Consider the following 7,170-nt stretch of genomic DNA (forward strand, 5'->3'; position numbering starts at 1 on the left):
TTAAGAAAATGAAAAAACAGGCTACCTACTGGGAGGAAAAACCTGCCGATGGCATATTCCACAAAAGCCTACCATCTGGAATAGACGGAGAATGCTTAAAACTCAACAGTTTTTTTAAAAATCCAATTAGATGATGGAGAACATGAACAAACTTCCTCTGAAGGTAATGGCAGATAAGCACATGAAAAGATATTCAACATCATCAGTCATTAGGGAATTGCAAATTAAAACTCCAATAAATACCATGGGGCACCTACCAAAATTGCTAAATTATAGTAACAACATCAAACGTTAGCAAAGATGCAGAGCAATGGGATCAGTCTATAGCTGGTGGGAAAAATTAAACAGCCACTCTGGAGAACCAACTCACAGTTTTTTACAGAGCTAAGCAAGTGAGTGTCATACCACTCAGCAATTGCACTCCTGGGCATTTATCCCAGAGAGGGACAAACTTATGTTCACACAGAAACTTGTACATGAATGTTCAAAGCATTTTTATTCATAATATTCCAAATCTGTAAACAACCAGATGTCCTTTAACGGGTGACTAGTGAGACAAATTGTGATACAGTCAAGCCACGGAATACCATGCGGCAATAAAAAAATAATTTCCGATACAAGCAACCACCTGGATGAGTCTTCAGAGAACTATGCTGAGTGAAAAAGCCCATCCCCAGAGGTTACGTACCATGTAGCTCCGCTTATAGAACATTTTGAAATGTGAAGTTCCAGAACCTGAGACTAGGTCAGGGTCACCAGGGAGGAGGGTGGAGAAGGAGAGAGGCAAGGGTGATCTTAAAAGTGGTACTCACTGTGATGGAAAAGCTCTCTAGCTTGTCTGTATCAATGTCAAAACCCCGGTTGTGATACTGTATCATTCTGCAAGACTCTGGGCAAAATAGATAAAAAGCAATCCCTATTCAATCTTTCAACTCCCTGTGAATCTACAATGATCGGCAATTCTCTCAGAACCTACAATTCTCTCAGAGTAAAAAGCTTAACAAACAAAATTGAAGGCTTAGCTTAAATAAGACATTTATGTCCTCTCACTGGTTCCTAATCAAGTTAAGAACTGATCTATGTGCCAAAGCCTAGCAGAACAGGCGGCAGTTTGTTTTCTTTAGCCATTAATATATGCACTGTTTGGAGGAGGGAGAATATTTCTATCAAAGTTTTCAAGAGGTATTCAACTTGATACAAATTAATAAGAATTCAACAAATCTGCTGTATGGATTTTGTGTGGGACACTTAGAAGAGGAGGTAATCTTCCAGTTTCTGGCAGAAACACATTAAGGTACAGGCGTATATAGGCCTCCCAGTCTGGGCACAGTGAGTCTCCACTGATGTTCACAGCAAAGAGCTGTATTTACAGTCATTCTCCAGTAAGGATTCTTTTTGTTTCTATGAATAAGCTATATCCTGCCCGACGCATTTTTATTTTCCATGAATGTACGCATCTATGATGTTGATGTAGACAGTGTAATTCTGATATGACTTGTTTCAATATGCCCTTTATATGTCAACATATACGTATATATTTGTATATGTATACATATACATACATGACATATACAGCCTTGTATATGTCGATTCATTCTAAGAGAGTTGTCTGGAGTTGATATGTATTTCTACAATTTTTCCAGAAAGTCTGTATTTCATTTTTAATAATTTAACCATCAAATACTGTTCTGAAAATAAAACTTCTCTAGAATAATTTCTTGATGCTTATTTGATTGCTTATACCAAGTCAAATGCTAAAAAAAAATTTGAATTATAATCAAGCTACGGTTTGCGCTATGTAATGCATGTGGAGTGTAAAATATATTTTTGCAACTGGATATGTCTATCTAATTAAACACTATTTCATTCCAGATATGACTTCCATGCTCAATTAAATAAATGTATAATATTTCTACACAGCCCTTTCATGGAATATTACCAATTGACATTATTAGATTAATAAGAAAATAGATGCCATTATAATAAATCAGCAGTTACATTTCCAACAGAAAGAAAAGAACTAGCTGGGTGACTATTGTTGATATGGCTTTTTTTTTTAAATTAAGCTGCAGCACACATCTTTGTCATGTGCGGGATTGGCATGTGGGATCTCCTTCCCTGACCAGGGATCAAATTCAGATCCCCTGCATTAAGAGCACTGAGTCTTAACCGCTGGGCCACCAGGGAAGTCCCTTGATATGATTTTTTTAAAGCTCTGAGTATAATGCAGTTAATTTGCAGACTGGAAATGCTGATATAACCACATTTCAGTGTTCCCACTCTTAGACATCTTTGCCATTTTTAGCATAGTTGGTATTCCTAGAATTCAGGGCTACCAAAAAAAAAAGCTCCCTTTTGCTGATGAGAAAATAAACCACACACACTTAAGCCTAGGTCAAAAGAAGACACATGCCTGCAAGCATGATCGATCCTGCAGCTTTCACAGACCACCCCTGACACTCAGGCTTCTCAGAGATGCTCTTGTCTTAGAGACAAAGCAGAGCGAGACCAGCAGCCCAAGTGACCCAGGACTGAGGGGTGCCTGGGACACAGGACTTTCAGTGGCAAAGTCAGAAAACTCAGGGCCAACCAAGATGGATTAAGTCAGAAAACTCAGGGCCAACCAAGATGGATTAAGTCAGAAAACTCAGGGCCAACCAAGATGGATTGGTCACCCTATCTCCACTCCATCTCACACTCCGGGTCCTGAGCAGGTCATTCCCAGGACCGACCAACCTCGGAAAATGCATTCAGACATCCAGGCACGTCCTCCAACGTCTCCACCCTCCTCCCAGCCCTCTCTGCTGCTGGAGCCCCGAGCCTCTTCTCTGACACCATCTGACTCGCTTGCCCAAGCAGGCGTCTGAGAACGCGGTGGGATTACAGTGGAGAAGAAGGCGCAGCCCCCAGGAGCCTTGTGTTCTGTAAACGATAGGTGAACAAGCAGGTTTTGAAGTCAGGTGATACGGTAATGTCTGTGGACTCGGCTCCATCACGTTAGCCAGGATCCTCAGCATCCCCACTGTTTTCTTTGGGAACCACACAGCAGACCCTGTCCTGGATAAATTCCGTGACCATCTCTGCAGCTTCACTTATAACAGAGAAATGCCACAGCCACCAGGAGCGGTCTCAGCTTAAATCAGGGCTCCTCATCCTTGACCAGCCCTCCGGCTGCCCAGGGACCCCGACGTGGTTCTCCCTGAAGCTCTCCCTGGCTCTCATATGCAGTTGTCTCCAGGGCTTGTCCACAGTCGTCAGCCCCTGGGAGCCCATCCCCTCAACCGCCTCACTCTCAGCGGAAAAAGAAAAGAGTGCTTCCCGGAGAACCGTCAAATAAACACAACCTCGATCACAGAATTGTCTCTTCCTCCGTTGCTCCCCCTCTCTGAACACTCTCTGCAGCTGGGTGAGTTTTCTGGATGCAAGTGTGAGCAAGGCCAGGTTTATGGGGGATAGTAGCAGTGCTATGGAGGAGGGTCAGACAAGGGGGAGTTTAGAGTGTCTTTAAGAGTAGGGGCTTGAAGGGGTAAACTCAGGGGCTTCCCTGCTGGCTCCGCGGTAAAGGATCCGCCAATGCAGCGGACACAGGGTTAGAGACGAAGGCGTCATGTGTCTCATTATTTTCATGCGCATGTTGGTCATCTGCCCCCGGGTCAGCCTCCTCGGTGAGGCTGTGAGCCACTCCAGGGGCTGATTAACACGCCAGCCGTTTGTGGCTGATGGTTAAGTGCTTGGCAGATGGTAAATGATCGGTGGGCTGTGGGCCTGAGCCCCTACCTTTCAGTCACACGTATTCTTTCCTCCTCCCCCGGCTCTGGCTCTCCTCCTAGCCTGTGTGTCCTCACGGAGGTCGTCCATCCTGACCTTTTCCAGATGGGCCTCTGACCCACCCTCGCAGAGCTTCTGACAAAGCTGTTAGTCCCAACAGCTGCGCAAAGAACCGTCGCGCCCCCTGGTGGCTAGATCGGGAAACTTCCCCTTGTTTAGACCAGACTCCTGGTGGAGGAAGAACCTAGAATGTATACAGTCCAGGGCAATTCCCAGAGGCACCAGCCATGCGCACCGAGTGCTCTGCACTCACTTGGAAAATACAGTGTTTTCCTGCATGTGATGGCAGGACAAACTCAAATACTTTGACATTTGGATAGTGATATTTTCATTGATAATTATTAATTACCTGGCGGCTCAGAAGGTAAAGAATCCACCTGCAAGGCAACGGACCTGGGTTCGATCCCTGGTTTGGGAAGATCCCCTGGAGAAGGAAATGGCACCCCACTCCAGTGTTCTGGCCTGGAGAATCCCATGGATGGAGGAGCCTGGTGGTCTATAGTCCCTGGGGTCCCAAAGAGTCAGATATGACTGAGTGACTAACACTTTCACTTTTAAATTATTTTTTTATATTTTAGTCATTTATAAATAATTAGCTAACTGCAGCGGAGAAGGCAATGGCACCCCGCTCCAGTACTCTTGCCTGGAGAATCCCAGGGATGGGAGAGTCTGGTGGGCTGCCGTCTATGGGGTTGCACAGAGTCAGACACGACTCTTAACAGCAGCTAACTGCAGCAGTTACTATCATTTAACTCATCCTGTGAGCTAGGTATTTTATATACTTTTTGAGAAATCTCTTTTAGTTTCTACATCCACCCTGCAAGGAAGGAAAAAAACTTCAGTTTTCTGTGTGAGAAATCTGTTCAGTAAGCAGTTCTCAGACCAGCGTTCCTGGGAACTAGGACCAGGTAGGAGGCCCAGTGAGTACTGAACCCAGGGCCATCTGAGGGCTGACACCAGCCTCCTCTCCCTCTTCTCAATGCTTGGGTGGGCGGGGAGGGGATTGGAGGAGAGCCAGGTGGATCTCCGTAGTTCTTCTTCTCTGCCTTCTTTCCGTGGCCCCAGGCGAGTGGCTGTTCCGGGTGTGCCCTCAGGCTCAGGGAGGGGCAGGTGCAAAGACAGTGGAGAAGTTACTAAGCTCTCTGTTAGCTCTTCACAAGCTGGACCTGGTTTAGTAGCCTACCAACCGTGGGATGTAGAGAATTCTGTCTAATTGCCAAGTGAGAAAACCTGAACAGAGCCCAACTAGTAAATGGTGATGAAAAAAGAAATCATTATCAGGACTTTCCTGGTGGCCCAGTGGTTAAGAATCCACCTGCCAATGCAGAGGACACGGATTTGATCCCCAATCCAGGAAGATTCCAGAGAAGGCAATGGCAAGCCACTCTAGTACTCTTGCCTGGAAAATCCCATGGATGGAGGAGCCTGGTGGGCTGCAGTCCATGGGATCGCTACGAGTCAGACACGACTAAGTGACTTCACCTTCACTTTTCACTTTCACGCATTGGAGAAGGAAATGGCAACCCACTCCAGTGTTCCTGCCTAGAGAATCCCAGGGATGGGGGAGCCTGGTGCGCTGCCGTCTATGGGGTCGCACAGAGTCAGACACAACTGAAGTGACTTAGCAGCAGCAGCATCCAGGAAGATTCTATGTGTCATGGAGCAACTACACCAGTATGCCACAACTCCCGAGCCCAGGAGGCACAGCTGCTGAAGCCTGAGCACTGAGAGCCTATGCTCCACAACAGGAGGAGCCAGCGCAGTGAGAAGGTCTCACACCGCAACGAAGAGTAGCCCTCTGCTCTCCACAACTAGGAAAAGCCCGAGCAAAGCAAAGACCCAGCGCAGCCAAGAAAATGATACAAAAACAGAGAGAGAAACCCAAAAAACATTATAAGGAATGCCTAAACAGAAATTCTTACGGTAAAAAGCGAAGTAAAGACCCTCTTGATGAAAGTGAAAGAGGAGGGTGAAAAAGTTGGCTTAAAACTCAAAATTCAGAAAACTAAGATCGTAGCATCTGGTCCCATCACTTCATGGCAGATAGATGGGGAAAGAATAGAAACAGTGACAGACTTTATTTTGGGGGGCTCCAGTCACTGCAGATGGTGACTGCGCCTTTGAAATTAAAAGATGCTTGCTCCTTGGAAGAAAAGCTATGAGCAACCTCGACAGCATGTTTAACAGCAGAGACATTACTTTGCCAACAAAGGTCCATCTAGTCAAAGCTATGGTTTTTCCAGTAGTCATGTATGGATGTGAGAGTTGGACTATAGAGAAAGCTGAGTACCAAAGAATTGATGCTTTTGAACTGTGGTGTTGGAGAAGACTCTTGAGAGCCCCTTGAACTGCAAGGAGATCAAGCCAGTCAGTCCTAAAGGAAATGAACCCTGATTATTCATTGGAAGGACTGATGGCTGAAGCTGAAACTCCAATACTTTGACCACCTGATTCGAAGAACTGACTCTTTGGAAAAGACCCTGATGCTGGGAAAGATTGAGGGCAGGAGGAGAAGGGGACGACAGAGGATGAGATGGTTGGATGGCATCACGGACTTAATGGACGTAAGTTTGAGTAAGCTCCGGGAGCTGTGGATGGACAGGGAAGCCTGGCGGTGGTGCAGGTCATCGGGTCGCACGCCAACAGTCAGACCCAATTCTGCGACTGAACGGAAACAGAAACCACAATTATATAGAGCCAGGTGACCAGAAGAGGGCGCTCTCACGCTGCGGGAGGAAGCTGCCCTACAGGATAGGAGAAAGTCTTCTCTGAATACAGCTGAAGCAATGGAAATCCATGGGCTCTTTGTTTACTCTAGCCCTCCGAGCTTCCTTTCCCCACTCCAAAAGAGTTCTTCCTTTGCTGTGCAGGGACTTGCACTTGCTCCCCAGGGTCGCAGACCCCAGACTATGTTTCTCTGCTGATCCCTGTGCCTGCTCAGTCGTGGCCGACTCTTTGGGACTCCATGGACTGTAGCCAGACTCCGGTGTCCATGGGATTTCCCAGGCAAGGCTACTGGAGTGAGTTGCCACTTAATCCCTTTTTTTTTTTTTATTTTTGGCTGGAGAAATAGCTGACCTTTGTTTAGGTCAGCAGTGGCACCCATGTGAGCCCACCCATGCTCTGAACCACCACCCAAGAGGCTTCCTCAGGCTTCTTTGTGTCTTTTTCAGTATCAAATTGTGATTCACATTTTAATTTTGATTCAATAATACTTCCAAGAACAGTAACTCAAGTGTGGACTCACAGCCTCCAGCCAGGCTTTTGCCATCTTCCCGGCCCCCCACCCCACCTTCCCAATCTCCCACTTCCTCAGATCTTCCAGCTTCTTCTTGACCAAGT

Source organism: Ovis canadensis, chromosome 3 (genome assembly GCF_042477335.2).
Source record: "Ovis canadensis isolate MfBH-ARS-UI-01 breed Bighorn chromosome 3, ARS-UI_OviCan_v2, whole genome shotgun sequence".
NCBI classification, from domain to species: Eukaryota; Metazoa; Chordata; class Mammalia; order Artiodactyla; family Bovidae; genus Ovis; species Ovis canadensis.